This window comes from Anolis sagrei, chromosome 1 (genome assembly GCF_037176765.1).
Source record: "Anolis sagrei isolate rAnoSag1 chromosome 1, rAnoSag1.mat, whole genome shotgun sequence".
NCBI lineage: Eukaryota > Metazoa > Chordata > Lepidosauria > Squamata > Dactyloidae > Anolis > Anolis sagrei.
Genome location: NC_090021.1, coordinates 328,212,843 through 328,232,240, shown reverse-complemented (window position 1 = coordinate 328,232,240; position 19,398 = coordinate 328,212,843). Strand labels below are relative to the sequence as shown.

At 43.3% G+C, this 19,398-nt stretch overlaps 1 protein-coding gene across 7 annotated transcripts in view; it reads left to right on the top strand.

Moving 5' to 3' along the window:
- Positions 1 to 17,902: 17,902 nt before the first annotated feature.
- CEP170B (centrosomal protein 170B) overlaps positions 17,903 to 19,398 on the top strand; it is a 119,018-nt gene continuing 117,522 nt past the window's right edge. For 6 of the 7 annotated variants that reach the window (XM_067463036.1, XM_067463035.1, XM_067463034.1 and 3 more), the window contains exon 1: positions 17,904 to 18,438. The gene's annotated coding sequence lies outside the window, so the exon portion shown is untranslated. Of the gene's footprint in view, positions 18,439 to 19,398 lie in introns of all 7 variants that reach the window. The other variant, XM_067463033.1, reaches the window with a different exon arrangement.

Below are 19,398 nucleotides of genomic sequence, written 5' to 3'. Positions count from 1 at the left end.
GATGGGAGTCTGCACCATGAGGACTTTAGATATCCAGACTGGACCCAGCCCCACTGTCCACACTGCCCTGAAGCTGCAGGGTTACTCCAGAGTTTCAGGCAAACTCTGGAGCATCCCTGGTGATTTGTAATGTGGGGCTACACTGGATTAGGTTTTCTCTGCTATGCTTACTATAAGTAGAGACATGGAGATAGCCAATAGAAAACTTTGGATGAGTCCAGGCTATAAATGCCCGTGCAGGTAAGGCTTCAGAGACTTACCACACTGCATATATTGTGATACCACTATATTCCATTTTAACTTCCATGACAACATCCTACAGAAACATGGAATTTGCAGTTTGGAGGGTTGCACTTTGCTTGAGAGCTCTTAGGCCTCACTAAACTACAATTCCCTCAGCCCCCTCCCTCCTGACCTTTCAAAAAAAGAGTGAAAACCTGGCTCTTTGAGCAAGCGTTTGGAACTTCAGCATGACCAGGTAAACTCAAATTGGAATATGAACTAGAAACGGCTAAGACGATGGAATGGTTGAGGAATTGAACAAGAAGACATAGTTTTTATAATTTTTATTGTTAACACTTTTATGGTTTTTAAATGTATTGTGATGTGATTTTTTGCTTTTAACCGACGTATGTATTTTCATATATGGCATCTAATTGTTGCCGATTTGTACGACGCCCTGAGTCGCCTTTGGGCTGATATGGGTGGGATAGAAATGATGCAAATAAATAAATAAATAAATTCTACAGGATGATGCCAAGTGGCATACAGTGCTATAGCAGTACAGCATAATCATGTCTCAAATAACTCTTCCTGGCCTGACCACATCAAACTTGATGGAAACCAGACTCTGATCATTGGCAAAATGAGTTGTCTTCTTCTGTTGCCCTTTAAAGTAGGTTGTGAGGGATGAAGAAGTTACAGTTGTGGCAATACTTTCAAAAGGAGCAATTCAGAATATAAAACAGTTATGGTAGAATAAATCAAGATAACTGTTCCATAATCATGATTGCTACCAAATACCAGTTTTGATATTATTGCTGTGATCATAAATTTTCAATACTATACCAGACATCGGTTGCATGGAAAGAAAAGGTCAATTCTGCTAATGATTGGAGGTGAGTGAATACCATATCCATTAGATTTAGGGTGTATGTCAGCCTAATTAGATAAAATTGTGGTCATCTATGATACTTCTCAAACAATGGCAGTCCCGTATAGACATTGATTTAAATGATCTAATAACATTTGTTTATCTTTTGTATAGCTGGCATCCTGGGGTATTTTTGCTTCAGCGGGAAACTGAAATGAGATTTGCTTCTTAACACTGCCTTCCCGTATCTTTCTCCCTTTGTTTGATGTGCGTTCTGATGGCATTTCCTAACTGTACAGCTTGCCATGAGCTGTTATCTGTTCAAGGTTGGTGTCACTCTCTGTTCCATCACTTTCCCCCCGTAAAACGGAGATCCAGCACACAAGGTTTAAGAAATGGGTCATGCTCAACATATACTCTTCCGCTATCTGTCAGGGCCTATCCGCCTCTCTGGCGCTGTCTTGTGCCAAAAACTGGAGCATTTTGCCAGTAATATCCCGAGTGACCTTGATCGCAAAACCCAAACTTCTTTGAAATCCAGGGTGTGTCTATCATCTCGCTAACATCATTGTGCAAATTTCCAGAAGACTGATTTACAAGTCTCGAATTACATTTTGTGCCCATGAATTGATTTTTCAGATCTCCATGATATTGAAAATCATGTTTGAATTACAGTATGACCTCTGTATCCATGTCAGTGATATCTGTGATTTCATTTATCCACAGCTGACAAAATATGTAATCTCTAGGCATCTTCTAAATCCTTCACCATGACTCTTTATTTCAATGCCATTAATTATTATCTTTGGTTTCATGTATCCACGCAGTTGTGGAATGTATCTCCCATGGATACAGGAGGTCATACTATACTTCTGAACCTTTTGAATTATGTATGGATCAGCAGTTGATTCTAGACGTGAAAAATAGCTCCTGTAACAATTCTGTGAATGTGAAAGTATTTCAGACACTGAAAACAATGCCTGGAATCCTGTTGGTATCATAGGCACATGTAAGTTCCTTTTCCGATAGTTTCGGACTTTATATGATAGATGTGTTCAATTCACAGTTGTACAAGCAGAGTTCTGTAAGAGGAAATATTTCACTTGTAGTTGTGCATTCTCGGATTGTATGTAATTATTGTTGAATGCCTCTAATTTACTGCTTAACTGGGATCATTAATTTTGATTGTGCAATGTCTGCATGTAGAATTATTTATTTATTTACAACATTTATATTCCGCCCTTCTCACCCCGAAGAGGACTCAGGGCAGATCACAGAACTCATACACAGCAAAAATACAATGCCGTTAAATATACAGAACAGACAAACAGGTATGTGTCTCGGCATTACTCCAACCTCGGCCTCCTGGATGTTATGCTTGATTCCAGCCACAGGGAGGTGCTGTCGCTTCATCCTCTGTGATGCCGAGCCTTTTTGATCACAGACTTTCCTCCTGTTCTTTGATTGCTGGCTTTTTTAATGGTGCCATAAAATAGCTCCCTGCTTAAGCAGTGTCTACTCACAGCTACAGCTCTTTTCAAACTGCTTAGGTGGACAGTAAGCTGGGCTGAAGGTTGGGTGCTCACCCCAACTCGGGCTTGAACTCCCAACCTTTTGGTTGGGAAAGATCTATTGCTGCTGGTGATTAACCAGCGGTGCTAAAGCTGTGCTAAACTAATTATTCTTTAGTTGTGCTACTATGTCTGAACCAAGGCACCAAATGTGTACTATAATGTACAGGCAAATGTGCATGCCATTTCAGGAACAATGTGCATCTATATGCAATGTACAATGGACCTCCAAGTGCAATGTAGCTGTCTGTCCATGTGTAATGTATATTCATGCACAATAGCACTACAGGCATAACCTCGAACTGAACAAAACCATTTTGGATCAGATAAACCTGTCCAACTGCTTATGTAGGGGAAGTTACCGATATGTAAGCTACCCTTAGGATTTTGGCCACCATCACTGAAGCTAGCCAAACAGTGCCTATTCTAAGCGGGTAAAGACATGTAATTGCTTTGCTCTTGCCCTCCTTTCTAGAATATCTTTAAGTTACTAGATGGACAGCTGTTACAACTTTCTTCAGTTGCCCACCGATTGAGGAATGACTTGTTGGAGGAGCTCCATTAGTTGAATATACTTTCTGAGATTCAAACAGCTATAAAGACCAGTCTCTTCTGTAGGCATACCCTGCTTATTTTTTCAGTATTCATTTATTGTTTTTACTGGTTGAATATCTCTCATCAGAAATACTTGGGAGTACTTTGGATTTTAGAATGCCTGTATTGGATTATATATACATAATGAGATATCTTGGAGACAGGACCAAATTCTAAACACAAAATTCACATAATATTTTGATATTATATATATGGCCATTTAGCCAACTGTGCTGTAGTAGCACAGTTGGCTAAACGGTTAGCTGCAGAAAAACTTGCTGACCAGAAGGTTGGCAGTTCAAAGCTGTGGGTCAGGGTGAGCTCCTGCTTTTATTTATTTATCATGTCAGGAGCAAACCAAACAGTTGTATTGCATTTTTAACAAACAAACAAACAAACAAACAAAGTTTGCAAGCTTGGTAGTTGATTAGATGTCCTTTGACCAGTACCCAGTCACTTGGAGTGCCTCTGGTATTGCTATAAGAAGGTCCTCCATGGTGCATGTAGCAGGGCTCAGGTTGCATTGCAGCAGGTGGTCTGTAGTTTGCTCTTTTCCACACTCACATGTTGTGGATTCCATTTTGCAGCCCTATTTCTTAAGGTTGGCTCTGCATCTCATGGTGCCAGAGTGCAGTCTGTTCAGCGCCTTCCAAGTCGCCCAGTTTTCTGTGTGCCCGGGGGGGGGGGGGGAGTCTCTCATTTGGTATCAGCCATTGATTGAGGTTCTGGGTTTGAGCCTGCCACTTTTGGACTCTCGCTTGCTGAGGTGTTCCAGCGAGTATCTCTGTAGATCTTAGAAAAGGATCTGCTGTTAGCTCTAGCTTCTGCCAACCTAGCAGTTCGAAAAAAAGTAGAGCAATGAGTAGAGCAAGGGCTACCGCCTCGGCGGGAAGGTAAACGGTGCCCATGAAGCCATGCTGGCAACACAACCAGGAGGAGTCTATGGACAACAGCCTCCTTGGTATGGAAAATGGAACAAGAGCACCTCCCCATGGCCAGAGTTGAGCATCACCTCCAGATGCCGGAGATGGAAAGGGAAACCTTTGCCTTTGATTGTGTATTGTATGTCATTGTTGTTCACTGTATAAGAGGTACTGAATGTTTGGCTATATATGTGTATACTGTAATCTGCCCCTAAGTCCCCTTGGGGAGATAGAGTGGAATATAAATAAAGTGTACTATTATTGTTAATAATAATAATTTTGTGCATGAAACAAAATTTGTGTACTATATCAGATACCCATGTGAATAATTTCAGATTTAGGAGGAGATAAGGGATGCTTAACCTATAGCATGTATTGGTTCTATATGCACTTTCAAATAGTATTATATTCCTCATTTGTTGTTCCTTCTCCCCCAATACATAGGAGGAAGCAGCTAAGAAATAAATGTTTATATAGTCAGCTGGAACCTTGTTGGGTAATTATGAATGTGTAATTGAGCCTTACATATTTGCAAATGTTCTATATTATGTTTACAACCATGGCATGATTTCCAGAGTCACCCCCTGCCCTTGCTTTAATAGTTTATCATCTGGGTTGACCAAAAAAGGTCTGTACTACTGGTGATCAGGGGGCAACAGGATGGGATTTCCACGCTCTCCCACCATTGAGCTCCTTGAGACAAGGAGTTTCAACAAGGGGTCCTGCTTCTGATTGTCACATCTCAGATTGCCGGGAGGAGGATGTAAGCATCTCCTTATTGCACCTCAGTTGTCAGTAGAACAGACCTTGGTTGCTCAGTGTAGTAGGTTGTTAGGGAGTCAGGTGAGTAATGATATGTAGGGGCCGTGGTGACGCAATGGGTTAAACTGTTGAGCTGCTGAACTTGCTGATCGAAAGGTTGGTGGTTACAATCCACGGGATGGGGTGAGCTCCCATTGTTAGCTCCAGTTTCTGCCAACCTAGCAGTTCGAAAACATGCAAATGTGAGTAGATCAATAGGTACTACTCGGCAGGTAGGTAACGGCACTCCATGCAGTCATGAATTGCCTAGTGTTGGTATATGCTGGAATCTGCCCTGAGTCCCCTCAGGGAGATAGGGCAGAATACAAATAAAGTGTTTGTTGTAGTAGTAGTTGTTGTTACTACTATTACTACTACTACTAGTAAGCATGCTTATTTACAGTGTCAGATTAATGCAGTTTGACACCATTTAAATTGCTGTGGCTCAATGCTATGGAATTCTGGGAGTTGTACAGTAGTTTGGTAAGTACAAACCTTGCTTGGCAGAGAAAGCTCAAGATCTTGTAAAACTACACCTCCCCTGATTCCAAATAACTGAGCCAAAGCGGTTAAGTGGCATCAAACTACATTCTTTCTACAGTATACATGGACCCTTGATCTATGCTGTAGGTTCTCAGTCTTTTTTAAAAGGAGAATTAGGAGGAAGAGGAGGAGAGAAAGAGAGAAAAAAGGAGCAGGAGAAGGTAGAACTACTGCTACCTCTTGGTAAACAGGTGCCAAACACCGAAACATTTGCTTATTCTTTTGCATTGTGACCATAATGAGGAAGGGCTGTCACTCATGGAAAGAACAGGTGCTTTGCATGAGAAGGTCCCCAGGTAAATTCCTGGCATCTCCACTTGGAAGGATTTGAAGTACAATTGCTGGGAGAGAACCACTCACCCAGCTGGAAATCACTCACTCAGAGTTTGGCAAAGTTACCATTTGGACTACAGCCCCCAGAGTCTCCCAGGAATACTGGTTGGGGAATTATGGAAACTGTAGTTCTGTTGTGAATCTTGAGTTCTTAAAATAGTGTTCTTTGTATTATTTTTGTTGTTTAATTTAAATATTTATGTTTCAGCTTTCAGCTTAATCAGGGTCTGCAGAGTGTAGCAAAAGAAACAGAATATTCTAATGATCAGAATTGGGATTGTTCAGGACTCAGACTCCATTTTAGTAGTGGGAACAGTATGCTTAGATATTCCATTAGACCTTCAGACTAGACAGAGACTCCATTAGGCTCTCAGAACAGAGAGATGCTTTGGACTTTGGACTGTTGATTATGAGAAAGATGCCCTGTGTTACCTACAGAGAGAAACTACTTCAAATCCTATTTGTAACTGGATTGATATGCAAAGTATCTGTATGCTGAACACATGAAGTTTGTGATTAAACCAACTATGTTACTTTTAAAGAAGTCTGCTTATTTTTGTCTCTTGAGAGCACGATTTAAAGGCAAATATATTTTAAGGGAGAGTATTGTCTGTCACAATTTTTGGATTGTAATAAGGTCTCTTATATAGCAATATTTTCCTGATGTTGTCCAAAAGTTGTAAATGAATGATAGTTTTTTTTTCATCCTGAAACATCATGGCTTTCATCTCAGTTTCCTGGACATATGTTGATTCTTCTTAATTGGTGTTGGCAAACATACACCTTGTGTTGACTTCCTTCTTAACGTAAAGAATCTTGTAAACATTTCCTTAACTTTAAAAAGCCATTGTCTCTGATTAATGTAAATATGTTGTTTTCCCCCAAAAGTTCAACAGTTAATCATTTGTCATAGTTCTTATCAATGTCAGCAGTTCAGCAACTTTTAATTACAGTTCAACAAGCAGGTAGTTAGTCCAGGAATGGTGTCTTCAACATTATTAGCTCTCATTCATCTTTCATACAATTCCATTCAAACCATATATCATATTTTATAATGACTATATATGCAGTTCAACTTATCCATGATTTTTCTCATTCACTCTTAGTGCCTCTTAGCCTAGACAAGGCATCTGTGCAAGCCAGAGTGAGATAATGTATTGTGTTCAGCACACAGAACTTAAAACACGTCTTCTGTTTGACGTGTGTACAAGCCCACGGCCCAGCTTACTTATCCCAATGTATCTCTCTCTATGTTCCACCTCGTAATTTAATATCTACTGGGGAGGCCCTGCTCTCGGTCCCACCAGTGTCTCAAACGCATCTGGTGGAGACGAGGGACAGGGCCTTCTCAGTGGTGACCCCACGCTTATGGAATTCGCTCCCCAGCGAGATTAGATCGGCGTCCTCCCTCCTTACTTTTAGGAAAAAACTAAAGAAGTCATTTTGGAGCCAGGCCTTTGGCTAGTGGGCACAGCAGCACTTTAGGCACTGAACTCGGACAATAGAATTGTTTGAAAATTGGAAATGGCTTTATGACCTGTGATTGTGTGATTTGTTCTATGTGATTATGTAATTTTAATTAATATCACTGTTTAATTGTTGTGTAATGGATTTTATATTGCTGTTTTATTTGTTATTTTGATACTGTAGGCATTGAATTGTTGACTGTGTTAGCCGCCCTGAGTCCCCCCTCGGGGGTGGGTGGGGGGGGATGAGAAGGGCGGGGTAGAAATGGTCTAAATAAATAAATAAATAGTCCTCTCTCAAGAAAATAAGAATGTCCATTTTCATATTTATTTTATTTGGGTATCTCTGGAGAAATTTGCAAAGTTCAAAAGCAAGGAAGAACAGTCAGAAGGATGCCTGATATGTCAGAAGTGCAATATGCACTGAATGAGCAGAAAGACCTCATAGAGCCACACCCTTTGCTCAGGACCTTCGGTGTCCGTCCCATTGAAAATAATAAGGTTTGATATTATATCCAGAGTTTTGCGTATTCATGCAGTGTTCGGGAACATATTCCCTATGGACATGGGGGTTGTCACTGTGTGTGGGTACGCTAAGCCTGGAGGTGAAATTCAGCTGGGGTCAAGGCTCTTCCCCAGGGAGCCTGCTTGCTTAGGACTGGATGACTGCCAAGAGCTTGTCCATTGCTCATTAAAAGAAATGAGTAAAAAATCCTGAGCACTGCGCAGCTGTCCGGATGATGTATGCAAACTATATGGAGTCCTTCTACCCATGCAGTGCACATGGCATTTTTAATACATCAGACATCCTTCCGAATGCTCTTCCTTGCTTTGAAGCTTAACAAATCCCTGCAGAGATGCATCAATATAATAAGTATGAAAATGGACATTGAGATTTTCTTTTCGTGTTTAAATTAACATAGAGCAGAAGGTACTTATTTTTAAGATCTGTGTACTGCAGAGAATAAATGACCTCGCCCTGCTTTGCACAGATGCCTTGTCCGGGCTGTAATGACCTTTGGGTATATTATTCATAGCTATCTCTTTCCCCAAAGGCAATTGTAACAGAAGGAAGAGGACACTGGCGGATCTTTGCATAACAAAAAGAGCAGGCATTGTCACAGACTTCAGGTTGAAGCTTCTATCAAAATCAACTTTCTTTTCAAGTGCATCTTTTGTACAATCAGGCTGCAATTTAAGAAGAATCAGGCTCTTGTGGATATTCAGAAAGTCATTTCTGGATTCTCTTGACCCCGCAGGGGTTGCATGCTTCCATGTTTGTAGTATTAGAAGTAATGACTGCAATTTTGTTGGTTGCCTTATGCATGCATTTGGACAATTTTCTCTAATCAGGAACTTGTTTGGTTGTGCAGAGTTGTAGAATTGTGCAGGTGAGGCCATTATTTATTATTATTATTATTATTATTATTATTATTATTATTATTACGTTTATTTATACTCTGCCTTTTCTCTCCACAAAGGAGACTTACAGAACTGCCCTGACTCCCCTCAGGGAGATAGGACAGGATACGTTCAGCAAAGGACAAGAGGGATCCTCGCGCTTCTGCAGGAGTCTACCGTATACCATGCAGCTGTGGACAAGTCTACATAGGGACCACCAAACGCAGCATTGCCCAAACACGAATCAAGGAACATGAAAAGCACTGCAGACTACTTCAACCAGAGAAATCAGCCATAGCAAAGCACCTGATGACCCAACCTGGACACAGCATATTATTTGAGAACACAGAAATGCTGGACCACTCTCACAACCACCATGTCAGACTACACAGAGAAGCCATTGAAATCCACAAGCATGTGGACAATTTCAACAGAAAGGAGGAAACCATGAAAATGAATCAAATCTGGCTACGAGTATTAAAAAACTCTAACATTACAACAGCAAAACAGCAGAGAGGAAACAATCAAGGACAGCTAATCACCTCTCAACAAAAGATTGCCCCAGGCAGGTGTCACACCAAAAAATTGCCAGGCCATCAAATGCTAATCAAGGTGGTCAGTTGAAACATTCACACCTAGCTCCAACAGACAAGAGTTCTTTGTCCCACCCGGGTCATTCCACAGACATATAAACCCAATTTTCCTAGTTCCAACAGACCTCACAACCTCAGGCATCCTCAGAGGTTGTGAGGTCACAACCTCTGAGGATACCTGTCATAGATGCAGGCGAAATGTCAGGAGAGAATGGTTCTAGAACATGGCCATACAGCCTGAAAAACCGACAACAACCCTGCCTTGGAATAAATCTTGCCAAGGAAACCATATTACATAGTCATCATCAGTTAAAGTCAACTTAAAATCCTATAGCAACATCTACAAGAGGTCTGACCTAATTTTAGATGCTGCAATGATAAAAAATTTGAGAAGGTTAAAGACTAACACCTTCTTCATCATCAGGCATAACAATATGCCTGCAGAGCGCAGGAGAAATTTTTGGGGCGCAGCAGCACATGAACATGCCTATAAGACTTACCTGTCTCCACCAAGAACACTTCTATTAGGAAGATATATAGATACGTATGACAGGCTTCTTTTGGAAGAATTTCAAATATGTGTCAAGTTTCCCTTCTACCTCTGAGCAGATCCAGTCCTATCAATTAGCTAGGGTGAGGCAGCAGCCTCAGGGAGCATCATTAATGTATGAAAAGGACAATAAGACCAGGGAATGAAGAGAGGTACTTGTTGGTTCTGTTAATGTACTATGGTTATATACAGCAGCTGTGTGTGGCGCAATGGGTTAAACCCTTGTGCTGCTGAACTGCTGACCTGAAGGGTGAGCTCCTGCTGTTAGCCCTAGCTCCTGCCAATCTAGCAATCTGAAAACATGCAAATATGAGTAGATCAATAGATACTGCTTCAGTAGAAAAAGGCAAAAAGATGCTCCATGCAGTCATACTGGCCACACGACCAGGAGGTGTCTACTGACAATGCAGGCTCCTCAGCTTGGAAATGGAGAAGAGCTGGAAGATGAGCACTGCCTCCCGAGCCGGAAATGAAAGAAGAAGCCTTTGCCTTTGTGTATTTGTGTCGCATTGTATTTTATTGTAACAAGGCATTGAATGTTTGCCTACGTCTGTGTAGACTTATCCACAGCTGCATGGTATCGGTAGACTCCTGCAGAAGTGAGAGGATCCCTCTTGTCCTTTGCTGAACGCAGCATTTGTTGGATTTTCTTAGTGGGTCTGTAGATAGTTTGTATGTTGTGTTTCCTCATCAGCTTCCCTATGCAGTCAGTGGTTCCTTTGATGTATGGCAAGATCACTTTTCCTCTAGGTGGATCTTTGTCTTTACTCTTATGGATTGTTCCCGGTCTACATAGGGACCACCAAACACAGCATTGCCCAAACATGAATCAAGGAACATGAAAGGCATGCAGACTACTTCAACCAGAGAAGTCAGCCATAGCAGAGCACCTGATGACCCAACCTGAACACAGCATATTATTTGAGAACACAGAAATGCTGGACCACCCTCACAACCATCATGTCAGACTACACAGAGAAGCCATTGAAATCCACAAGAATGTGGACAATTTCAACAGAAAGGAAGAAACTATGAAAATGAAGAAAATCGCTACCAGTACTAAAAAAACCTCTAAAATTATAACAGTAAATAAAAAAACAAAACTCAAACACAGGGGAACTCCAGACATCAATCAATCAGGAACACCTAATCACCTCTCAACAAAAGAATTTCCCAGGCAATAACAAGCCACACGTAAAAACTGTTCAGGCCATCAAATGCTAATCAAGGTGGCCAACTGAAACATTAATACCTAGCTCCAACAGACAAGAGTTCTTTCTCCCACCCTGGACCTTCCACTCGTATATAAACCCAATTTTCCTAGTTTCTTAGTTTCCAACAAACCTCACAAACTCTGAGGATGCTTGCCACAGATGCAGGTGAAACGTCAGGAGAGAATGCTTCTAGAACATGGCCATAGAGCCCAAAAAGTCTACAACAACCTTACCTTCAAACCATTTCTGACTTATGGTGACCTTAAGGAAAACCTATTATGGGAGTTTCCTTGGCAGAATTTGTTGGAGGTAGGCTTGCCTTCGTCTTCCTCTGAGGCTGAAAGAGTGTGACTTATCAAAGATCATCCAGTGGGTTTCATGACTGAGAAGGAATTCAAATTCTAGTCTTCAGAGCTGTAGTCTAATTCTCAAACACCATACTGACTACCTTCTAAAATACCACTTGAAGCCTAAATAAGTATATAAGCTAAAGGAAAAGGTTTTCCCCTGACATTAAGTCTAGTTGTGTCCGACTCTGGGGGTTGGTGCTCATCTTCATTTCTATGCTGAAGATCCGGCTTTGTCTGTAGACAACTCCAAGGCCATGTGGCTGGAATGACTGCATGGAGAGCCGTTACCTTCCCGCCGGAGCGGTACCTATTGATCTACTCACATTTGCATGTCTTCGAACTGCTTGGTTGGCAGAAGCTGGGGCTAACAGCAGGTGCTCACCCCACTACCCAGATTTGAAGTGCTAACTTTTTGGTCAGCAAGTTCAGCAGCTCAGCGGTTCAACCCGCTGCACCACTGGGGGCTCCTTAAATAAGTGTATATTTGAGATATAGAGAAGAAGATCCTACAAGCCTGCAGCTAAATATGTGCTCTTCGACTAGCGTGTTATCAATTCCCTTGCATACAAGTCATCATCCCTCCATCCCTCCTTGCCTTCAGAGAAAAAATTAAAATTGTGGTGTTGGGACCAGGCCTTAGGGCAGTAGACGTAATTTGCACCATAATGGACACTGACTGGCATGGCATTGCAGCAGATGACATTGTGACTTTGTTTTATTGTTTTAATTAATGCAATATGTATTGGTTTTAATGACTGTTTTGTATTTGATTGTGTTATATTATTGTAATTGTGATATAGCGGTCTTGCACCATTACTAATGTAAGCCGTCCTGAGTTTCCCTTAGGGGGTAGAGAAGAGATGGGGTACAAATGCCATAAATAACTAAATACTAATAAATAATAATGATCACTAATGAAATCACAATAAAGAGCAAGTGACATTCTGTGCAGAATGGATAACTGCAGCTTCCCTTCTTGTCACACTGGGGCAACCCTACACGGTGCGAAAGAAGTGTGCATAAAACATGGCACTGTTCCATGAATGGATCTTTTATTGTTTTCTAGGAACGCTGAACGCCCAATTATCTGCAAAGACAGCCTGTCAGGGTTTTTGCTGTGACATTTTTTTGTAAATAATACATGCATTTCCTATTTTTGCCTTCGGTATGCACATCCATCAGAAAACAGCTCACGTTTGCTGACGCCTGAACGATAAATGTAGCTCCTAGTTGCCTCAGGGGTCTTGCAGGGTCAAATTCTGCATTATGTCAAGCATGTTATGGGGGAAGGAAAGAAAGAAAGGTGTGCTTATGCTGGTCATTTTCTTTGTCAAGGAAAGAAGGCAGATGCATAGGTCTCTAATCTGGACTGAGATGTCAATATGCACAGAAGAGAGTCTCTTTGTTCTAGGCGTGGAGCTAAAAAAGTGCCTCCTAATTGCTATTTGCATCCAAGGTGCTATTGATTTTCAATAATATCTGAATATTTATAATAACCTACTTTGCTGTTGTTGTGTATCTTCAAGCCATTTCTGATTTTTACTCACTGTAAGACTGAGAGTCGATGTGGTGTGATGGTTTGAACACTCTGTGTCGGGAGTGACTTGAGAAACTGCAAGTTGCTTCTGGTGTGAGAGAATTGGCTGTTTGCAAGGACGTTGCCCAGGGGACAACGTTTTTATCATCCTTGTGGGAAGCTTCTCTCATGTCCCCGTATGGGGAGCTGGAGCTGACAAAGGGAGCTCAACCCTCTCTCTCCGGATTCAAATCTCCGACTTGTCGGTCTTCAATCCTTCCAGCACAAGGGTTCAATCCATTGTGCCACTGGAGGCTCTAAGATCATCCAGAGAGGCTTTCTTCTCGCTTCCACCTCCATCACAAGCATGGTTGGTGGGGATGATGGAGAGGGCCTTCTTGGTGGTGGCCCCTCAACTTTAGAATACTCTCCCCAGGGAGATTAGGCAAGTTCCCACATTGTTTTCCTTTCGTAGGGAACTGAAAACCTGGATGTTCCAGCAAGCTTTCGAGAACAAGTCGTCCCTAGGCCCAGTCCCTATGTTGCCAGATAGTATTCTGTTTTGCACTCCATCTGTTTGCCCTGTGACATGTTGTTTGCACTGTTCCTCTCCCAGCCCTTTTATAGTTGATCACATCTATTTTAGTACTCCTGGCCATTGGTATTGTTGAATCTCACCTGATTGAGCTTCGATGCAATTGGTTTTATATTCTTATTTTTAGTTAATTTATCAGGCTTTTTGTATTTTATAATATCTTTATTTTTAATAATATTTTTGATATTTTGTATTTAGAAACTTTATTATTATTATTATTATTATTATTATTATTATTATTATTATATTTATACCCTGCCTTTTCGCTCCCAAAGGAGACTCAAAGTGGTTTGAGGCCTTAGGCAATTTGCCATTTTCCATCTGTTTTGAAATGACATAGCCTAGTATCCTCCAACCAGCAGGGCTACTGGCTGAGCAGTTCTGGGTATTGTAGTCCCCAAAGGGAGCTTTTCCAAAGTTCCAGTGTCAAGGTATGACATAGAACAGTTGCACATGTTTGCACTGAGCCATGAGGAAATGTTACAAAGCATAGTCACACAAGTATTCCACCTAAACCTTAAAAGGAACTTTCTGACGGCAAGACCTATTTGACAGTAGATACCCTGCCTTGGAGTCTTCCCTTATTTGGAGGTTGTGAAGCATAAGCTAGACGGCCATCTGTCAGGAGTGTTTTGATTGTGTATTTCTGCATGGCAGAATGGGATTGAATTGGATGGACCTTGTGGTCTCTTCTAACTTTATGATTCTGTGGTTATGTTATATATTTGATGATGTGAACAATAGCAGTGGTGGAAGCATATTTGACAAAACTTTGACCTGCTTGGATTTCTAGCCTCACCACTATCTGAGAACCATTTCTGGTTACTCACTAAGAAGACTGGCTAATACTGACCAGTCACTTTGGAGTCCCCAATGGTGTGGCAACACATTCTGCTTCCAGGTGTTCCTCATGACAGCCTCTATTATCAGATCTCCTTGCTCCCCCCAGTTGCAAATGAAATTCATGATCCACACCAGCAAACCTGCTGCAGCAGATGCCTGTGCCACAAATGCAAATCTTGTTGTTACTTCATGGAGGAAAGCCTCTCCTTTCTCCTTCACTCCCTGACCTGCCTTACAGGATTGTTGTGAGCATACAGAAGAAAGCCAGAAATGTTACAGTTTACATCATTGCATGGAAAGTCCCAAAACTGTTGTGAGGACAAAGAGGGAAATCAGGTATATGCCACTTGTATTGCATTTGGAGGAAAGTCCCTCCTGTCTTCCTCCTTCCCTAACCTGTTTCAAAGGGTCTTACTGAGGATAAAGTGGGAAGACAGGTAATTCCACTTTTATTAGCCACTTTGAGTCTTATTTTAAGAGAAGGAAATGGGATATAAAGAACAACAACAACAAATTACCATAAGGATAAAGAAGGGGGCCTAGTAATTTCCCCCCTCTGTTTCTCTCACCCCTCTCTCTGCTTGACCTACCTTTAGGACTGTTGTGAAAATAAGACAGAAAGCTAGGTAAGCTCACTTATTTCCTAGCTCTAAGATCTGTTGGGAGGCCCTCCTCACACTTACACTTCTGTCACAAGCATGTTTGGTGGGAACGAGGGAGAGGGCCTTCTCGATGGTGGCCCCTAAACTTTGGAACACTCTCCCCAGGGAGATTATGCAAGCCTCCACACTGTCTGCCTTTCATAGGGAACTTAAAACCTGGATGTTCCAGCAAGTTTTCCAAAATGACTGTCAGATAGTACTCTGTTCTGCATTTCATCCACTTCCCCGGCCTTATGACATGTTGTTTGCACTATTCCTCTCCCAACCCTTTTATAGTTGAGCATGTCTGTTTTAGTACTCCTGGCCATTGGTATTGTTGAACCTCGCCTGATAGAGCTACGATGCAATTGGTTTAATATTTTTATGTTTGGTGTGTTTTATCAGGGTTTTCGTATTTTATGATATCTTTATTTTTTGTTATTTTGTTTATTAAGTTGCAGTTAGGTTGTTCTATATTTTCTAATGTGCTTTGACTTGATGTAAATGGCTTGTATGATTTTCTTTTTGGCATTGAACGGTCGCCATACTCGTTGGAAACTGGCCTCAGTCCCTTTGGGGAGATAGGGTGGTCTATAAATAAAGTATGTTGTTGTTATTATATTATTATTATAATTACTATTATTATTATTTTACTGACACAAAAACACAGTATGACCCAGCAAATGAGATCTATATGCTGGATTTCGTATCACAAAATCACAAGTCGAACACTTACCAAGCGTCTATTACTGTGTGATGTATTTTCGAATGATGCACACAGATCCAAGTAAGGTGGCCTTTTGCAGTTGACAGATCGTGATTTTGTCAATGTTTATTGTTTTCAATCTTTTGGCACAGCTCCCAGTGTGCTGATATCCACAGGGACCACCTGTACTCGTTTATGCCAGAGCCTTTGCCGTTCGATTTTGAGGTCCTGGTAACGGCTGAGTTTTTCTTGTTGTTTTTCCTCAATGTGATTGTCACCTGCTATGGCGACATCAATACTCCAAACTTTTTTCTTTTCCACAATCGTGATGTCTGGCATATTGTGTTCCAAAACTTTTATTGGTCTGGATTCGAAAGTCCCCTAGTTTTTTGCGTGTTCCTTTTCCACTACCTTTGCAGGTTTATGATCCCACCAGTTCTTTACTACTGGCAGGTGGTACTTGTGACTTAGGTTCCACAGAGTTGTGCCTCTGATTGTAGTCCATCTGTGCAATTTTCTTGCTGCAGCTGAGGATATGATCCACGATTTCGTCAGCTTCCTTGCACAGTCTGCATTTTGGGTCATTGGCTGATTTTTTGATCCTGGCCTTAATTGCACTTGTTCTGATGGCTTGCTCCTGGGCTGCAAGAATCAGGCTTTCGGTCTCCTCCTTCAGGGTTCCATTCGTGAGCGTTTGACAGTCTCACTAGACTACAAACCCCAGAATTCTGCAGGAGGGAGAAACCAAATTTAAAGTGGATTCATTCTCTATTGCAGGCATGGGCAAACTTTAGCCCTCCAGGTGTTTTGGACTCCAACTCCCACAATTCCTAGCAGCCTACTGGCTGTTAGGAATTATGGGAGTTGGAGTCCAAAACACCTGGAGGGCTGAAGTTTGCCCATGCCTGTTTTAAATAATTTTTTATTTATCGTGTTCATTGCACTAGAGCATGCATGGGCAAACTTGGGCCCTCTAGGTGACTCCAACTCCCACAATTCTTAACAGCCAGAGTTTGGGAAATGCCGATTTAGTGTGGAAGTGTTTGCCTGCCTTCCCTTGGAGCAGGCCTGGGCAAACTTGGGCCCTCCAGGTGTTTTGGACTGCAACTCCCACAATTCCTAACAGCCAGAGTTTGGAAAATACCAATTTAATGTGGATGTGTTTGCCTGCCTTTCCTTGGAGCAGGCTTGGGCAAACTTGGGGGGCCCTCCAGGTGTTTTGGACTGCAACTCCCACAATTCCTAACAGCCTACCGGCTGTTAGGAATTGTGGGAGTTGCAGTCCAAAACACCTGGAGGGCCCAAGTTTGCCCAGGGCTGTTTTAAATGGTTTTTATTTATTGTGTTCACCATACTACAGCAGGCTTGGGCAAACTTCAGCAGGCTTACTACAGCAGGCTTGGGCAAACACCTCCAGGTGTTTTGGACTCCAACTTCCACAATTCCTAAAAGCCACTAGGCCAGTGGTTCTCAGCCTGTGGGTCCCCAGATGTTTTGGCCTTCAACTCACAGAAATCCTAACAGCTGGTAAACTGGCTGGGATTTCTGGGAGTTGTAGGCCAAAACACCTGGGGACCCACAGGTTCAGAACCACTGCACTAGGCTGTTAGGAATTATGGGAGTTCGAATCCAAAACACCTGGAGGGCCCAAGTTTGCCCAGGCCTGCTCCAAGGGAAAGCAGGCATACAGTTCCACACTAAATCGTATTTCCCAAACTTTGGCTGTTAGGAATGGTGCGAGTTGCAGTCCAAAACTCCTGGAGGGCCCAAGTTTGCCCAGGCTTGCTCCAAGGGAAAGCAGACAAACAGATCTACACTCAATCAGTATTTCCCAAACTTTGGCTATTAGGAATTGTGGGAGTTGCAGTCCAAAACACCTGGAGGGTCCAAGTTTGCCCGCACTAAATCATTATTTCCCAAACTCTGGTCTTCCAGGTGTTTCAGGCTTCAGCTCCCAGCATCTTTGACTATTAACCAAGGCAGCTGAGGCTTCTGGGAATTGAAGTCCCAAACATCTGGAGGGTGAGAGCTTGGCAACCAATACACCGGGATTCTTCCATTCAGTCTTTCCCTCTCCGGCCCCGCCCATGGGAGGAGGAGGAGGAGGAGGAGGAGGAGGAGGGGGAGGGGAGGGGAGGGGGTTGAGTGGAGGAGGGAAGTGGGCAGGGCCTTCTGGACGTGGGCCCCGCCCTCGCCACTTTGCCTCTGCGGTCGCCCAACCAACCAACCAACCAACCAACCCACCCAGCCAGCCACCCGCGCCTTGGCAATGATTAACTAACCCAGCGGCGTCGGCGTCACCTGCCTTAACCTGAGTCAGGCTTCGGGAAGAGCCTCAGAGGGAAGAAAGGAGAGGGAGAAAGGAAGGAAGGAGAAAGGATCCCGAGAGCAAGAGCCGCCTCTGCGCTCTTGACGTCTGGAACCGGCTGGGCGAGGAAGGCAGGCGGAGGAGGAGGAGGAGAGGAGGAGAGAAGAGGAGGAGAGAGCGGGGCAGGTCTTTCTTCTTGCCTTCCTTTCTTCCCGAGCGGCCAAAAAGAAAGGAGAGAAGGAAGGAAGGAGAGGAAGGAGAGCCATGGCTTAGCAGCAAAGGGTTGATCCTGCCTTTGGGGGTTGCTTTGGGGGCCCGGAGGGGCTTTGGCGCAGCGCTGGAGGGCGAGGAGCAAGGAGGAAGAGAAGCCCCCGCCGCCGCCGCCTCTGCAGGGAAGGTAAGCCTGGGACAGGTAAGGGAGGGAAAGGGAGGGCATCGCCTCGCCTTCATCCAGCAACCAAGAGAAAGAGATTGGGGGGAGGGCTTCCTGATCTCTCTCCCCCCCCCCTACAGCCGGGCACCAGCTCATCCTTCCCGGCTTCAGCCTGCGGCCTTTCTTTCTCTCTAGGCCCAGCCAACACACCTGGAGGAGGCTTCCCTTTTGGGGATCCAAGGAGGGCCAGGGGTCTGGATTGCAGAGCTAGAGAAAGCATCTGTTCATTTCTTGGTATTTAGAAAGGAATAATACAGGGAAGAAGGGGAAAGATGAGCTTGGCTTGCTACGAAGGCCAGCGAACACCTCCCAACAAAGGATTCCTCCAGGCAGGAATTATCCAGGCCTCAAAGCTGCAAGGCCATTCAATGCTAAGGAGCCCCCCCAGTGGCGCAGTGGGTTAAACCCCTGTGCCGGCAGGACTGAAGACCTTTCTTGGTATTTAGAGAGGAATAATACAGGGAAGAAGGGGAAAGATGAGCTTGGCTTGCTACGAAGGCCAGCTGACACCTCCCAACAAAGGAGTCCCCCAGGCAGGAATCATCCAGGCCTTAAAGCTGCAAGGCCATTCAGTGCTAATCAGGGCAATCACCAGGAGCCCCCAGTGGAGCAGTGGGTTAAACCCCTGTGCCGGCAGGACTGAAGACCTTTCTTGGTATTTAGAGAGGAATAATACAAGGAAGAAGGGGAAAATGAGCTTGGCTTGCTATAAAGGCCAGCTAACACCTCCCAACAAAGGATTCCCCCGGGCAGGAATCATCCAGGCCTTAAAGCTGCAAGGCAATTCAATGCTAATCAGGGCAATCACCAGGAGCCCCCCAGTGGCACAGTGGGTGAAACCCCTGTGGCAGAAGGAGGGCCAGGGGTCTGGATTGCAGAGCTAGAGAAAGCATCTTTCCATTTCTTGGTATTTAGAGAGAAATA